At 41.2% G+C, this 18,698-nt stretch overlaps 1 protein-coding gene across 1 annotated transcript in view; it reads right to left on the bottom strand.

Moving 5' to 3' along the window:
• The window catches only part of ALK (ALK receptor tyrosine kinase), a 587,955-nt gene that overhangs the window by 242,053 nt on the left and 327,204 nt on the right, over positions 1–18,698 (bottom strand). The gene's annotated exons all lie outside the window — the stretch shown is intronic.

Below are 18,698 nucleotides of genomic sequence, written 5' to 3'. Positions count from 1 at the left end.
CAGTAATGATGCCTAACAATGTGTAGCTAAAATAACCTATTATTATAAGAATAGTGTTGAAAATTAAAACATTATATGCAGTTGCCTCCAACAAAAAGGTAAATCGTATGACTATAACAAAGTTACAATCTTATTTAGACTGCAACATATGAAAGCATTTACAAATATTTGTGTTTCGTCTTTCAAGAATAAGTTCCATCTCTTGCTCAACAAATTCGTATTTGATTTAACCTCTTTAAGTCAACCTCAGGATGCTAACTTAGATGAAACTGCTGAATGCTATAATTTAGCTTGCCAGACACCATACAATTTTATACTTTCAGCCCCAACACATAAATGCAATAGCATCCAGATTTTTTTTTTTTAAAAAATATACATTCTCCACCCCAAAAAATAAATAAATTGAAGCAACATCCTGAGAACTCCTAAAAACCAGTTTCCTTTGCTAAATGTATCACTATAAAAATACTAGATGCACCAATATTTTAATTACTAGAATTAAACAATTCGGCGATAGAAAGTGTTATGTGGAAACAGACTAGTTCTACCGTATATTATTTCTTTGAGTACCTGTTCCTCTATTAGTTTATTTTTCCATGCTCAAAGCTGAATTATTGATAATTCTGGATCAATGATAGCAAAAGCTCAGCTTTATCCCTTTGTCACCCCACATGAATGAACATCTCTTAGAGATGAAAATATCAAGTCTATTTCTGTCCCATGTCAGTTTGGCAGGTGCGCGTTCATAAATCAGTTCTGTTCCATTTCTACAATTAATCTGAGATTTATTTATTTATTTTTGAAAAACTGAATTAATATTTGTAATTACATAGTATTTTATTACAAAACACATATTGAAAGATAGTTGGCGTTGTTGCTGCTGTTATTAAATTTATTACCTGTCTTCCCAAGGCGGGTAACAACAATTTCAAATTCTAGAGATGGAGATGGGAGACTGAACATCTTCTTTCAACAGTTTGTCAACAGAGATAATTATGTGCGGGTCAATGATAGCCAAGCCATAATCCTTGGTTATCAAATTGCTCTGGATAAATAGAGTGAACAAGGGATCAACCACTGATGCTCCAAAAAAGCTGCTTTCCATGCCAGGAGACTGAGGGGGCTTGGGACCTTTGGTTATTGGCCTAGAGAGGGGAGCTATCTGTAAGACTTGGAGGCCTGCCACCTATGCCTTCATCGGCCAGGTGGACCAATGAGAGGTTCTGGACAAACTGAGGTATGCTGATTTTTGTATAAGTACTACTACCACCACCACCACTACTAGCCTTTATTGGCATAAATTAAAACAGTCATAAAATCATAAAATCATACAAAGTCATCCAAAGACATCAATAATCTAAACACATACAATAGATAAAAGACTAGATAGCCACCACTGAATAAATCAGGCAACTTTAGATTTAGCTTTAAAGATCTGGGCTAAGTACCCCAAAATAATCTTGGTAGTTTTGGGAGTATCATCCTTCAGCAAATATCAGATTACAGACTCTTTGTAAATCAATAATTTGAGCTGTAAGGGAGTCACTAGGAGATCTCTGCGATGGGTGTCGAGAAGAGGGCAACCTAAAATTATGTGATGTATTGTATCTGGTGTTTACTTATTACAGGAACAGAATCTGTTCTGGGAGGGGATTTTTTTGAAACCTTCCAAACAATACAGATGAGGGGAATGCATTTAGATGAGCTAGCATAAAAACTCTGCGATGCGATAGAGCAGGGATGTCCAAGTCCCAAGAGACTGTGATCTATTCCCAGAAAAAAATTAGCAGTGATCTACCCATTTTTGGGGGGGCACAAAGTTGTTGAGTTTTTTTGAGAGGGCAGCGATAACTCCATCTTCGAAATGAAGGACAGAGAGAGGGGCCGGGGCCGGATGATCTTTTCCCCACTGCTAACACCAGGGGATCAACCTGTTGATTGCGGTTGACTGGTTGGACATCCCTGCAATAGAGTAATTAGGCACTACTCCATGGTGGTGCCCACCTAGCAGTTCGAAAGCACCCTTAAGTGCAAGTAGATAAATAGGTACCGCTTTATAGCAGGAAGGTAAATGGCGTTCCGTGTGCTGCTCTGGTGCCGGTTCGCCAGAGCAGCTTCGTCACACTGGCCATGTGAACCGGAAGTGTCTGCGGACAGCGCTGGCTCCCGGCCTCTAGAGTGAGATGAGCGCACAACCCTAGAGTCTGTCAAGACTGGCCCGTACGGGCAGGGGTACCTTTACCTTTACCTTACCATGGTGGGGCTGCAATCCTGAGTAAGCAGATGAATACACAAAAGGCTGGGAGGGGTAGAGTTTTTGGATTTCATGCTCTAGCAGCCTCTGCTTGATGAGGGAGAAGATTTTTGACTCATCCAATAGAAGAAGGGAATCTATTGCAATCCCTATTTGCCTGAGTTTGAGGGGTAATATCAGAAAACCATGTAGAATTATGTGTATCTCTCAATAAAGAAGTTAGCAAACTTTCCAGGTCTGTATTAAAATGGTTTTTTAGCTAGTATTTGAAAGTCAAAATCCAGCCCCTAGATTCTAGGAGATGCTGGCCTAACTCTGCACACACAGCCAGATAGGAGACACATTTTAGAGCTCCTAGAATTTGTCGGAAGAAGGATGCCTGGACGTCCTTGACTTTGTTGTTAAAGTCAGTTATCCATAAGGGAATCCCATAAAGGAGTTGTGAAAGTTTTTGAGCTATAGGCCCTAACCGCTGCAGGCACATTCTGATTACCATCGAGAAAATAGAATCATTTCATTCATGCTGCAGAGCATTTAGCTAAGTTGATTATCCTGTTACGATGGGTCTCCCATTTTAGATTGTAATAAAAGGCGATCCCTAAGTATTTAAAGCTTTTAGATTTCTTGAACACCAATACACCATTTAGATGGATGCCAACTCTTTGAAAAGACCAAGATCTTGGATTTTGAGTAATTAATTGCTAGGTGATTTCCTTGACAGTAATGAAAGAATGCTTTTAGACACCTTTGGAGCCCAACATTTTCCTCGGTGTGGACAAGTCACGATCAATGTTTGCTGTTTGGGTGTCCGTCCTGGGTCTGTAACAGCGGCAAAGCTCTGTAGGCTGTATTGTAACTTTGTACTTTCTTCCAATAAAGCACAAGAATTGGCCATTCTGTCATTTTGACATCCTTCTTTGGTATCCCTGCAACAAACCACTCGCACATGGATCAGGACGGTCATCTGTATCTGGGTCAGTCTCAAATGTTCATCTGCTTTGTTTCCAAATATCAGAATATGTGTTTGTAGCTGGTTACTGCGTCTTCAGTCCAATTGCTATTATATTTATTATAGTTGTATCCCCTGGGAGCCTCAATTGTAGACCAAGCCCCCTTTCTGATCAGTACAGTGCAAAATACTGTTTTCCCCTCCAAAGGGCTTGTAAACTTACAGGATATGTAAACCTTTGCTGTCAATCAGAAAAAGAAAGAACTAAATGTGCTGAACACTGTAATAAAGAATGTGGGATCCTTTAGAATTTTCCCAGAGGCTGACCTAGTAGATGCACATTGCTGATTCTATGTTGTTGGCTTGGCTTGTACTTAGGTTAGCACTGCAAAACTCCACTTTTTGTTAACAGAAAGAAGGAGGAAAACTCACGGATTTAAAAGGTAACTAAAAAACAACACTCAAGTGTTGGGAAGTTGATTTATCACTTGAAACAAAAATCCTCCTTTCTGTTATTGGCTCTCTGGAGACAATGCCAAGTATTTTTATTTTTATTTTAAAGCAAGAGTAAACTTGAAATACCAAGTAAGTAAAATAATATGACCTGGGATGGGGTGGGAAAAGCAAGAGACAGACAGAGTATTCATATTTACATAGGGCACAAAGCAGAATAGTAAGAGGGGCTGCCATTTTTCACAGTTCTCTCTAATTTGGTGGCTTGTGGTATAAAAACATATTGCATACAAAATGGCATGGTAGTAGATCTGGAACTGACTGAAGAGGTAATAAGGCTGGGGAACAGCAGGAACTCCCGATTCCTGAAAACTGACATTACTCGTTAATGGAGCAACTGGCTTTATTTACTGGTCCATTTATTCTTATTTTGCTTTTCCAGTTACTGTTCAAGTGGCTACATGAGGCCATTGTCATTTGTTTCTTAACTCAGAAGTTTCTTATGTGTTGGGTTCAGAAAGGAGAAGGGGGGGGGGAATGGCTGGTCCCTTCTTCTATTCCCCCCACTAACCGCCTTTAGAAAGGAAGTTCTGAATTCTTTGCTTTGAAAAATCAAACCATGCAACAAGGGAGCACCAACACTGTAAGTGCAATCATTCACACAAAGTATAATTTGCACAAAGCACGTGCACCAATTTCCTTTCATTTTCCTGATATATTTCAGTCAGCAGTCTTCCTCCATCTGTTCCAGACCATCATGCCCCACAGTGCATCTGGGGAAGGAAGGAAGAATCCTTAGATGCACTGTGGGATAGAATGAAAGAGACAGAGGGTTATTGCTGTTGCCACAGGAAACTGGTGTAGAATAACTGTTTAAACATGAGAGAAGGGAAAGGATTGGAAAGGAGAAGCTGATAGTGTGTCTCATAGGTTGTTTATTTTAAGGTAAATCTGCTGCCTGCTGAAAAGTGCCAGAACTTTATCTATGCCCATTTCTTTGTGCCCATTTTATCTCTCTCCCAATGTGCCAAAATAGTTCTCAGAAATTCATTTTGCATGATCCTAAGAAAAATGGTAATTTCCATATTCAATATGGTATAAAATGATTCATAATTACTCCTTGACTACTGAAAGTCCCGCTTAAACTACTGTACCTCTGGTTTAGACTTTGGCAAGATCTTGAAGTCTAGAAATAAGCTTTCCTCCTTTGGTGTTTTTGTTTTTTTCCCTTTTTAAATGAGATGGCTCCTAGGATTCAATGGGAGCTCCCAGGCAGAATGTTAAAAGTCCATATTCTGCAAATTGCCAAAGACCTTTTGCCTGCACGGACTCAAACATACTGCTTCTCCCCACCTCTGTGCATCAGATCCCATCTGTTAAGTGAAGATAACAGCCATTCCCTGTCTCTCAGGGATGAGGATAATCACATTACCGTTTGCAAGGTACTGCTATAATCAGTATTTTATTACCAGAAAGGTAAGAGGGCACAATATGAACAAATGGGTCCAAGGCACTGAAGCAGGGAGAGAGAAACAAATTGCTCTGGGTTGATTTTCTCTACATCTTTCAACTCTCCACTCACCTTTCTCTGACGCTCAATCCTACAGCATTTTAGCCGTAGCAAGTCCAGAACTGGAGACAGTCCTGTTTCCTTTGCATTCAGTAAAAAGCACTAACACATCTGTGAAGTTGATCATCATGAATGACGCCACCAGGAGTGGGGGGAAAGAGGCACAGGAACCCGTCTGTGTGAGTGTACAGCCAAGCTGTATAAATGACCAACCAGAGGAGATGGCAGCTCCTCTTCTGCTTAATCAACCTTGATGATCTGTCTTACATTTCCCTGTAACCTTCAGAAGAAGTCCCACCCATTTTGTACCATAGAGGGAAAGCATCCATGGAGTTTGTTTCTTCTTCGCTTGTCCTTTAAACACACCATCCAATAGGGAAATGTTTTAAAAGGCTGATCCCATGACACATAAGATAAGGAAAACTCCCTAAATGATGTTCATTTACATAGGTAAAAGAAGAATACTGAACAAGAATAAGTTCACAGCACACGGCTTCTTCCAAAGAATCCTACGAACTCTAGTTTGTTAAGGGTGCTGGGAATTGTGTGTAGTGTTCTTGAGACCTTAGTTGTCCTGCATGCTAAGTCCTTGGTCATAAATGAGAAGCTCTTCAAAAGGGGTGGGGGGCTCTCCAAAGAACTGCAAGAATGGACAGCTGTTCAGTGAATGTTTGATTTCAATGGCCATTTATTTTGATTTAATGTATTTGTAACTTTTCTATCCCAATGCTCATCGCACATGATTTCGGGGTGGATCAGATTTTTTTAAAAACAACAACAATAAAATAAAATAAATATATTTTAAAATACAACCACCCTCCCATCTGTTCAATATTTCAGCCAAAGTAATCAAATGACTCGATGCACAAAATAAACATCTCAAAGGCATATAATGGCCAGTTGAAAACACTGACCTTGAGAGACAGTCGGTTCAGAGAGGAGAGTGATTTGTAGCTGGGGTCTTACTGCAAGGGAGTCCTCCTGGCAAGCCACAAATCTAACCTCAAGGAGCGATGAAACTACCAGAAGAATCTCTTCAGGTGACCTCAAGGCCTGGGCAATAGTATATGGGGTGAGATGCTCCTTCAGGTATCCAGCCATTTAGGGCTTTGTTCTAACACCTTGAATTGGAAGAACTGGCAGCCAGTACAAATCACTGAGCAATGGTGTCATATGTTTCCACACCCACGTCCACAAGCTCACATATATGCACATCAGTGTTCATCTGTATGCCATAAAAGCTTCTGTATTGTCCTATAGTCAGCTATGCTAAATCTTCTACCTCCAATACTCTAGTCAAAAGATTTGGTATTGCTTACGACATTCAGTAAATGAAACAATTGTTCTATCTTTGGTGTGATGCATAAGGAAAAATGTATGCCCATACTTAATTAAAGGTCGGAGATGAAGTAGGTTGGAGCTTCAAGAGAGATAGGAAACAAATGAAGCAAATTATAGTTAACAACTTACACTGTATGAAAACAGATTTAGCCCAGGGACACTCTCATACTTTTTGCTACTGGAAATGAAATTAATATTGATTATAGTTCTGATAAATGATTTAATTGACCAAAAACTATGAAAACTCATAATTTAAACGGTATTTCTAATGCATTTTCTTTCTTGCTTGGTGCATATAAGCATGTAAGTGACTTGAAAGCAGCACAGCACTGACGCATCATAAATATTACAAATGTGAATGGTTATGACCTGTCTTTTTGGCTCAGCTCTAAATCACGGAAAAAGTAATAACAAAGGGGTTTAAAGCTTTAAAGTTTGCAGAATGCTGGTGAAAAACATGATTAAAAGTCTAAAATGGGTATTTGTCAAAATACCACTTAGAATATGAGGAAATGCATTGATATGAGCCTGCTATTGCACATTAAACTTTGCCTCAAAGGCTCTTGTACAGCCTCAAAGGTGCTAAACAGACATTTCAAATGGAGCTGAAAACCTTAACGGCATGGAACATGCATTAGGGAGCGAAAAACGCATACCTAGGCAGGTGCTGAGCTGGGACTGAACTTCAGCTGAGCACTATAGGTACTCTTAAACATGGCCACCACTGCAAGCTGTGCAAGAAATAACAATTGAAAACAACTCCAGAACACCCCTTGGGTGAAGGCACTGGTGGAGGAAGAGGAATGCGGGGGGAGCGCACCACCCCTGGCAGCACGATCCCAGTGGGGTGCCATCGCGGCTGCCCCCCCTGCCCGCACTGGGCACCCCGCCCCTGCAGACAGCACGTCACACCCCCAGGATGCATGCCACACACCTGTGGGCAGAGCATGAAGCTCCGCCACTGGGTGGAGGTGGGAAAATGTGTTATTTGCTCTTTGCACTATCCAGGAAGGTATATGTATTTTTATTTATGTTCAAATGGATATCTTTCATGGGTGTAGCCAAGATTTATGTTTGTGGGGGCAGGACACCCACCTGTCATCATCCTCTGTCTGGCTCCGTCTAGCAGATTCAGAATGAAATGTCTCAACAGCAGTTGCTTTACATTACTTTCTTTTGAACCCAAGCGCTCAGAAAAATCTCAAAATTTTTCTGTCATGTGAAAACTACTAAGTTAAATTTTAAAAAATAACATCAAGGAGTACCTTTCATGTAGTTAACAAGTATATTTTGCAAAATTAGAAAGAACATGTCTTTTTTATCTTATTTTTTATAAAAAAATCTAAACTAAAATAAGTTTTAGTTGGATTTGCTGAAATAGGATTTGCTCCCATCCTTCTGTGAAGTGTGCATTTGGCCCATATCATTCCTTTATTGGCAGCGCTTGGCCTTCCTGCACATGTAAACATTACTGGTTATTAAGAGGACTGTATTATAAACTTTATTAAAGCATAAGTAATATTTATACTGGAAACCTCTTTCAGAAATCTGCTAGGTCTCTTAGGCTAGAAGTAAGAAGTTACAAGAGAACAAAATAACTTTGAGTCACACTGCATGGCATTGGCACAAATCACTTCTAAACAAGCTAAATTAGGCCTAATTGAGCAGCAGATGTCCAATCCCTTGTCTGGAGCTGGTTTACGCTCATTATTCTAATCATTTAAGTCATCGTTAAAGAGCCACTTCAAAGTCCTCTAGAACTAGCCCTGTGCTATACTTTGACTGTCAATAGGGGGATGAGCATAAGCACTCCCTGTGGAACAAAAATTAACAATTTATCTTTCCCCCCCTCCTTTATGAAGGAGACCACCTGAGGTGGGGGGGAGTGATTCAAGTGGCTGAGCCCCTGTGCCCTATGAAGCTTCAGGTGCTAATCAGGGCAAATTATCAAAGCCTTTGTTGATTTCATTCCCCTGGGCAAACAAAGACAAAATGCAGCACCACCTGAATAAGAAGGGAGGGGAGGTGTACACATTTGCATTTCCAAAGAGGAAGAGGATAAAAATGGTTGGGAGAAAACACCTTTATGAAAAGGAACTGCACGGTATACGGTATATTTGTTCTGCTGTTTGATGCAATGAGCGCTCACATTTTACATTGTGGGTGCCCATTGCGGGATCACACGAGGTGCTACAGTTCCCAGGGAACTTACTGGCAAACAGGGACTGGCCTGCCTCTCAGTGTTAATTTGTGGCGGTTCAAGCCCAGCCCCAGTAGTCAAGTTTCATTGCTGGGAGCTGGGGCCAGTCCCATATATATAAGGGGGTGGAGCCAACAGTATCCAGGCGGTCGGCTCTGAAGATTCACCTTCCCTTAGTTTAATGTTTTCTTGTTTGTAGGTTAACGGTTTTTTTCTTGTTCAGCAGGCGCTGCTATGGTCTATGACTGGTTGCTGTTGAAGGACCAGGAAGAATTTTTTCTGCATTGGCAGGTTTTACCTTCCCTGTAGCAATTCATCACAACTTTGATGGTTATGGCCAGCTTGGGTGGAATCCTTTAGTCTTTTATTCCCTATAATGGGGGTGGGGTGAAGTGGTGACTCACCCCCTGCGGCAGCGATTCCAGGGTCCCCGCTTAAAGGGGTTATATATAATGGGTGTCACTGGCCATACACCAAAAGGTAGTCAATGAACTACCCTGTGTGCAGGGATATGGGCTGCGCTGCCTGCGTACACTTGCGTCTCACAGAGCACCCCCATATCCTATTTACCCTGATGTGCCCCAGTTCCCTCAGCTGGGGGGCTGGGAGGGATACACGCCCAAGGCCTAAGCCAAGGTCTTCCTACATTCAGAATTTTAATAAAGTTGTGGCCTAATTTTAATTCCATATAACGTTGTCAGAGACTTTATTCCTTCCTTATGATCCCTGGGGGCTGGGGCTGGCGCCGCCTGGTCACGTAATTACTAGGATCTGTTTTTGTTTTTCTATTAAAGATTTCTTAGTTTACAAAAATATGTGCATTGTCTCTTTTTTCAAGTTGTGTTTTCTACAGATCAGTTTCATTTGTTGCAAGACATTAGTGTTGCATGCAGTATTTGTTGAAGGTTAGGCAAATGAAAGCTGTTGTGATTAAAGCCTGAGGAATCATAGTTGGAGCTGAAGGAGACAGGTCAGGCAGACTGTAGCTTGAGACATCCTGGCTGATATTGGCTGTGACTAAGACTCAGGTCCCCTGGATTTGTTGTGAACACTTATAGGTCTTTCAATCAACAAGATGACCCTTCAAAACTTACTTAGTGCGTTGAAAAGATCATTAGGTTTGAAATGATTGCAGGGTTTTTTTTTTAAAAAAAATGATAATCTCTAGAGAGCAGAGATGAGAACTTCAAGAAAATACAGACATCTGGCACATTTAATGATAGCAACAACAAAAAAGTCTTATGGCACTGTAAAGAATAAAAAATATGTATTATGGCATAAGTTTTAAAGTCTACTTCATCAGACGAATGATGCATTTACCTGCGTTGCTGGTATACAGATTGTATGTAACCTGTAATCAATGGGCTACAGCCCATCCTAGACAGTGATACGTCCCTTTCACAGGCCTTGAGTGGTAAGCCACTGCTGGCTTAAACAATCCCCTAACCTGGAAGAGCTACTCACTAGCAACAATAAGCCACAGCAAACAAAGACAGTACCCTGCAACAGACCCAGATGCCAACTTTGTCCCCCATATCTACTGAGGAAACACTAATACAGGTCCTGATGATGCCAGCCCCAATGCCACCTGTGCATCTTCCAATAGGATGGCCGTGGGTACTACTTTGCCAAGGACAGCCCTCTATTTGACAGGCTGTCAGAAGACAATTCTCTGAAGGAGTCCACAATCTGAAGGGCTTTCTGTGTGATGTGTGGCTTAAAGATTTTTTAAAAAGCAACAGAGATAGAGACCTTGAAGTTGGCACCTGGGTGGCTGAGTGAGGAGGTACACAGGGCACCCAGTCACAGCCTTTCCCACTACGGTGAGTTGCACTGCACTTCTTTTACAGTCTAGAAATTGTTATTAATTTGCATCATGCACACCTTACCCTATGTTGTGTTTTATGCTAATCAATGTCCTCTGTTGTGTTAGGTTGATGCATGCCAGAATTGGCCAGCAATGCCCTTCTTCACTCAACAGAGGTCCAACAGACCAGCTTCAATTCAAAAGGATAACTGGACACAAATCCGACATTAGAAATGGAAATATTCAAAAACCAGTGGGGGAACATTGCAGTTCTCCCGGACACTGCACCACTGACCTTCAAGCAGTTAATCTTGAACAAAGGAACTTAAATGAAAGACTGCAATGGGAAGCCACTGAATGACAATTTTTCAAAAAGTTCAGTCTTATCACTTGTGGGTCATGATTTTTAATCACAGTACATGTGTTAACTAACTTACCAAGCCCCACATGTTTGTGCTATCACCTGCAAATAACTTTTTGCTGCAGCAGGCTAAAATGGGTACCCACCAGTGGAAATCTGGTGATAGGTTAATTGTAAAATGTGTAAAACATTATATTTCCTAGATTTGAGAAGGCTAATAGAATGCACATTTTATCTCTCTGGATAGACCAAGGCACTATGAAAATACTGCCCGCCCCCCTTTCTAGTAGTATTTAAGTGTTTGGGCAAGGATGACAGTTTTACATTTCTTTCCAAGATATATACTGAATATACAGATAGTTATTTAAAGCTGTGCTGCTTAGAAAAATACAATTTTTTTCCTAGGTGTTTTTTTTAAAAAAACCAAAAGTATAAAAATGAAGAACTGGAAAAGAATGCCAAGAAAAGAATACATATTTTCTAAAACTGGGAGGGAGAAACCCATCCTGGGAACATAAAAGAGAAAAATAAAATTGGATATTATTGGCTTTTTAAGAATGTGGGAGCAGATGCTGTAATTTAATGCTGAGCATCTTTTCCTGTGGCTGCTAAAATTTGTCGGGTGGATGCTGAATTGTCTTTGACTGTGAAAGGATGAGAACAAGTACAAAGTGTGCACCAAATATGTAACAAATAGTTGCTTCTAGGGAGAGGCAGCTGCTTTGAAAAACAAATAGCTTAGATTTTTCAGAAAGTTACTGGAAGTATAGGAACACCTGTTGTCTGTAGAACAAATGTAAAACCAAAGCATATTTTACACAGTTGGACATACTGGGACATTGGTGTGATGGAACAGCTCAACTGTCAGAAAAGACTAAAAAATGGTGCTGTGATACAACTCAGAGCTTGCTGAATGAGTGCTTGCTATTGTCTTCCATAGTGGTGGTGGTTTGAATGATTTCCACTGTAATTTTTGGGTGTCATTTTTAAGATAAAGCATCTTAAGAGTCATTTGTCTGAGTATCAGTATAGCGATATTTCTACACCTGCATTATGAATTGCTGCTAGATTTGGTAGTGGAAGGAAATTATTATACAGGAAGGTGTGATGTGGAATGTGAGAGACCCATGCTGATGTCTCCCATGAAACAAAACATCCTGCATTCACAATGCTGGCATTGAAATTGTCCCTGAATACAAACAGCATCTGCAGGTGAATTTTAGATCTCTTATTTATTTTCCCCACTGTGATCCGATTTATGACATAATGGCATTATTGTCTCTATTTATCATGCTATCATCGGATTGCGTGCAACACTTTGAGGCAGAATGGCCCCAGGTGGGTGAAAGAAGTAGTCACCAAAGGTGCAATTTTCAAAGAGGCTTGGAAAGTTCAGTCCATAGACTTTCTGAAGATGGAATGAAACCAAACAGTACCATACATAATAAGAAAGCAATTTAGTGTGTGTCACAAATCTGGAAAAAAGCATAGATAAGAAGCTGTACTTTATACCTGTGAGCTTTGTTATGGCAGCAGGTGAGGAAGAAAAATAGAGCAGATAAAGGTAGTGCATAATACACCGTAAGAATAATAGTAATAGTAATATTTATAGGGTTGTATTCAGTGGTAGCTTTCACTCGTGAAGAGCACTTTGGCTCATGCAAGATTTTGTTGAGCCCTTCGTATTTGCTGGAGGCCCCTGCACTCATCCTGAATAATAGTATGTGTAGGGCTATAGCTGCTGCTGCTGCTGCTGTTGTTGTTTAGTTGTTTAGTCGTGTCCGACTCTTCGTGACCCCATGGACCAGAGCACACCAGGCACTCCTGTCTTCCACTGCCTCCTGCAGTTTGGTCAGACTCATGCTGGTAGCTTCGAGAACATTGTCCAACCATCTCGTCCTCTGTTGTCCTCTTCTCCTTGTGCCCTCAATCTTTCCCAACATCAGGGTCTTTTCCAGGGAGTCTTCTCTTCTCATGAGGTGGCCAAAGTATTGGAGCCTCAGCTTCAGGATCTGTCCTTCCAGTGAGCACTCAGGGCTGATTTCCTTCAGATTGGATACGTTTGATCTTCTTGCAGTCCATGGGACTCTCAAGAGTCTCCTCCAGCACCATAATTCAAATGCATCAATTCTCACTTCCATACATCACTACTGGGAAAACCACAGCTTTAACTATATGGACCTTTGTTGGCAAGGTGACGTCTCTGCTATAGTAGCTAGGCAGGATTAACAAAAACTGGGAGACACACCTTGTACCAGCCAAAGTACTTTCCACTAGTGAAATCCACCACTGTATATAGTCCATTATATCTAAACACCTTATTCAACAGCACACTATGACAAATGTTCTGTCCATGTAAGCATTTCAGCTTGTCAGATGGAATTATTCCCCTCTCCTCCCCCTGCATGCAGCTTGGTGTCTATGTGTGTGTGTGTGTGTCTCCTGACCTTCCAGGGAAGAGAGGGTGGAAAGTCCTGTTGCACAAGTGGAAGTCCTTGTCCACTGACAGGACTCCTTAGGTGAATCTCATTCCAGGTGCTAATGGGCCTTTGAAAATGGCACATCCTGCCCACAAACCTGCAGTCTAAGGAGCAGGGAATGGGCACAGGAGAGAAGAAGAGATGCAGAGATTGTTGTGAGTTGCATAATTCATTCCTTACATATCCCTTTGCCAAGTAAGAATATACCTCAACCTCCCAAAAATCAAAATTTTCTGTGTGTCCAGGGCAGGATGGGTGTGGTTAGGGAATGCAAATGTGATCACATTATCAGACCACTCATTTGGCTATTCAAAATGTTTCTTTGGGATTCAAAGTTTTATAAGTGGGCATACAAAACAGCTGCATAATGTACAGGTACCCTATCTTCCCAGCACTTCTCTCTTGCAGTTCTTTCCCTTTTCTCCTTCATAATAATTTAATTTCATGCTCATATTTAGTGGGATTTTAACAATCTGACAAGTGAGTTTGGTCCCCCTGTTTTTCCATGTCTACTGAAAACTCAGATTATTTTTAAAACAAACAAGATACAGACATGCAGAGAAATAGTGTCCTTTGTTGACATCTGGAGGGCAGACTATGGGCCAAACCACATGTGAAATTAAAGGCATGCAAGTGTCTCTCCCTAGGGCTAATAGCATCTTTGGGGGATGTTTGGAAGTGTTTTGGTGTGCAAGGCAAGGGTTAGCCCCCCTGTCTCCATGCTCTGGTCCCAATATTGCCCCTCCATGGCTGCTATTTAAACTAAGGAAAGCAAATAACAATGACCTGTATAGTTCAGCTCTACATTAAGGTGACCCACTAAGGATAGCAAAAAAGAAATGCTTTTTCCCAATTATTGTACCTGATTGCCTGGAATACTTAGGGGTACATTCAAACTGGCCCCTAGAAGCAGCATTGTATTGAGACACATTGCAAAGAGAACAAGAAGAGGACTGCAAAGAGGAGGGGTTTAATAATTGCAAAAGAAGTGATTGACAAGGAAGACTCATGTCACCTGCCAAGTTGTCAATTGTGGTGATTAAAATTCACGAGACACAAAATTATTAATGAAATCTCCCAAGTGTTTCCTATATGAAAAGGCATCCATTATATATATAAAAATACTGTGTAGTGCTAACTGCTAAGGTACTTAAGCGGGTCAGACACATCAATCATCTTAGCAGACTGAAGCTGGCAGGCAGCAGAATACTGCCCTAGCTGGCAGTAGTAACCAGTACGGCGGGGAAAGAGCTGTAGAGTTACCCTACTGAAACGTACATCCCTGCAGCTCACCTAGACAACATACCTGGTTCCACCCCACCAAACCAGCCAATACTGCTGGCTAGACCGGCAATAAGGCATCCTCTTTCTTCATTTAACATTCAGATGTAGTTTGTTCTTAGTATGACATGTGGCTGTCATTTTCTGTCCTGCTTCCAGTCCCAGCCCATCATTAATTTGTATGCCATGGAATATAGGAACAATACACGAACACAGGAAGATTCCTGCTGGATCGGACTGAAAGCTTCTTTAGTCCATCTGTTTTTCACAGGTGCCTATGGGAAGCCCACAAGCAGAACTTGAGTGCAACAGCCTCACCTGATGCTGTTTCCCAGTGACTGATGCTATTGTACCTGCCATCATGACTGGAATAGTACAACCTTCCAGCTCTGCTGCAGTGATGGGGCAATTTGGATCAACTCATGGTGCATGCTGTTCCAAGCTCCAAGCAGTGCAGGATTCCAGGGATTCCAGGCACACTTACCCAGGCTAAGCTTCTCACTTTTCTCCCCTAAGCCTTGGCTTTCTCTGTAGAGTGAAGGGGGCCCCACCAGTTTGCCACATCACACCTTAGCTTATCCCCCAGGCTATCACCTCCCAAGGAAGTTAACCTTGATTTATTAGCTTTCAACACTTCCAGTGGGTTAGCATTGTCTAGCACACAGCTTAATACTCTTGGGCCTGGCTTAATATGCAGGAGTCTTACACCCAGTTTTAACACTCCAAGCATTGATTAAATTCTAACCTTCCCTCGATCTGGAGATTATAGTGGTCTAGCACCCACAAGCTCAGAACAGTATTATCTCTTCAGTCATCTTCCTTTTGCAGGCCTGAATAGTTGGAGGAGACAAGATGGTTGATGACTGCAATGCTCAGATAGTGACAGCTTTGATTCTCTTTGAGTGCCTTTACAGCTTAAATGATACTCGTTATTTCAGCATTTCCTCACGTTTGTATTGATTTTCTTGTTCTCTTTGTTGTTGTCTTACTAAAAGGCATGCAGGGCAAATTCAAGTATTCATTTTCCTGTGGCCTTGGAACAGAATCACATTGTAAGTGTTGAACTTAAGATAATTTTTCCATGATCCACAGGCACACAATGCAGAAGGGACAGAATCTCTCTTAATTTGATATAGTTTATTTGTGCTGACTTTGCACAGTGAGCTGCTCCCAGCATTGCGCTTTTTAGAAGTTTGCATTCCTTTTCATTTGCTAAGTGCACTCTGTTGTTTAAATAAAGAAAAAAAATCCAGATTGCATGCTTCTGTATCCATAACAAAATACATTTCTGGCATGGCTTATTGCAGGATGCTAACATGAATTATACAGGATACGTGGAACCTCGGTTTTCGAACGTAATCCGTTCCGTAAGACCGTTCAACTTCAGAAACAGTCGAAAACCAAGGCACAAAGGGTGGTCTGCCAATTCAATAGAGAAAATTGTCAAAAACAGCAGATATACGCAGCGAAAGTTGTTCAACTTCTGAGACGCGTTCGAAGACAGAAGCATTTACTTCTGGGTTTTCAGCATTCAAAAACCAATATGTTCGGCAATGGAGACGTCAAAAAACCGAGGTACCACTGTATTAAGCATGTTGAACATATAAGATTTAGAATTGTATGGGCTCCTTTTGTATGCCTGCTCTCTCATCAGAGCATCTGTTCTTTGGTTTCAAAGGCAAAATCTGAGATCAGTCTGAGGGCTCATTCATATAGACACCTGAGTACATGTGGGTCTCAAATTGTGCACCGCACATTGGATCTTACCATAGCGAACCAATCAGTGTGCACAGATATGTTGACCACCCCCATGGATCTACATGATTATGTGAACTGCACTGGAGTTTGAGAAAAAAAGTAAACAAACTTCTTTTCTTCTTCGGCAATCACTCGGAGCCAAATAAGAGTGACTTCCATGAACACAGTCTTAATGGTGTGTCTGTAGGTGACTGTGGAGGCCAATTCTGGATCCACATGTCCTTCCACAATGGGGACAGAGGATTACGGGCAGGAGTTGACCATGGTGAGGCTTTGCCAAGCATGCCTTCATCTTAGCACATTTCTCCGTAACGAGAAAGCCTCTTACAAACCGGCCTGTCTTTGCTGAGTGCTGATCTAAGAGCAGACTCTATTAGGCCAACAAGCCTGAGTACAGGCAATGACTGATTGGTGTGCATCCAATTAATGCATGATCATGCAAATGCACACAGTGCTAAACCTGGAAGTGACCTGAAAACATCACTAAAATATGGGTGGAATGGGGGTGGAGTGGAATGCTTTACAATGTGCATAGGGATCAGGAATGTAACCCCTGCGCAAAACAAGGACACCCTGTACTCTAGTCCTGGGGCCCACAGCAAAAAGGAATTATTATTGCAAGGCTCAATACAGTCCCAGGTGTGCATTCTATTTTTAAAAAACTAGGGACACGTGAATATAATAGCTTTCAGGGTGCAAGGAGCCATATCTGTAAATGAGGGACTGGAAATATCAGTTTTGAGGGCTTAATATTGCCCTCCAAGCCATCTTGCCTGGTTCTCAGAACTCACACTAGCCACATCCCTCACTGGCTCAAGTGTTTCTGCCTGGCTGGAATGTATCCTTGGATTATGACAATTTGTCTGGCTTGTCTGGATGGAAGATAGAGAGGTGTGTGAGAGTGCATGTAGAAACTAGCAATGCAAGGAATGAAGAGCAAGGACCGGCTTTAGGGCTACACTAAGAATGAGGTCACATATGAAGGAAGTAGACAGCATGAAGCAGAACCGTAGAGGCAGATACCTGCGCTGCTGGATGGAGGTAGGGAAGGTTGATCTTCCCCAGTGCAGACTTGTACATAGCTGAAAAAGTTGCGTCTGTTTATTTAAATCCACATATAGTGTCTTACATCACCATTCCTGGTTGGCGGGGTGTCAATGAGATGACTGCAGATTTGTAGCTATGTAAATGAATGCAGAGTTTTACCCAAATGTCATTATTCTCTTCCTCTCCAAAGCACACATTTACTGATGTCAAAAACTATAGTGCAAAGAAAACTGTAATTGCAAAGCTATCTTTGTCCTTTGAAACACAAACTTCAAATTAAACATCTTTAATTTTCTGTCAGTTTTCTTTGTTTAGCCAATGCAATTGTTTACCTGAGAAGAATTTATAAAACAGCCGAAGGTAGATTTCCTTCACTCAGGAAAGTGTCAGCAGATCCCTGTGAGACATCAACCTCTAATGGGGTGTTATGCCTGGATGGGAACTACAGTATTTGGGGCCATTTAAAAAAAAGGGGGGGTAAATAAAACATAGCCCTCTGGGTATCCTGAGGGACAATTCTTGTTGCTTGTGACATTATGAAATAAAAGGTTAAAGCCTATTTGCATGACCTACAGTAGCAAAAGAAATAAGAAAGCAGCTGTACATAATTGTCAAAAGGCTGACATTTTCAGATTGTACAAAAACCTCAGGTAGTACACTTTTCTTCCCACTTTAATCCCAAGCATCTGTTTCAGAAAAAAATAGCCTTTTCTAGTCTACTGCAGATGGAAGGTTCTCATCAAGTAAGAGTCAGTAAATTCTCTGTGTGTGTTCTACATACATTATATCTCCATGACAGTGTGGCCACATTACAAAGGGTTATTTTAAGAGTTTTTTCAGGAACATTATTTTCAGGAACATTATTTATCCACACTTTTTTCCCCCTGCCACTTGACACAAATCACAACTTACAATTAAAACAGCATACAACACTACAAAGTACCATTTTTAAAAACACATCAATCAAGAACAACAAAAACCATTTTAAATAAGAAGGCTAACGAAACACAAAATCCCTATTCAAAATATTAAACCCACTGGCTGAGAAGGATAATGCTCTAAAATCTGTTACTACTCCAGCTAAAACTGGTAAAATACTTAAAAACAAACAAAAACAAAAACTGATGAAAAGGAGGACTCCCCTGTGTGAGCGCCTGAGGGCCCTGCTCCTGCCACTCACGACCTGGCCCAGGGCGG

Source organism: Podarcis melisellensis (genome assembly GCF_964234715.1).
Source record: "Podarcis melisellensis genome assembly, chromosome: 3".
In the NCBI taxonomy this organism is placed as follows: domain Eukaryota; kingdom Metazoa; phylum Chordata; class Lepidosauria; order Squamata; family Lacertidae; genus Podarcis; species Podarcis melisellensis.
Note: the sequence above shows the minus strand (reverse complement) of the source record. Positions and strands in the feature narration are given on the sequence as shown.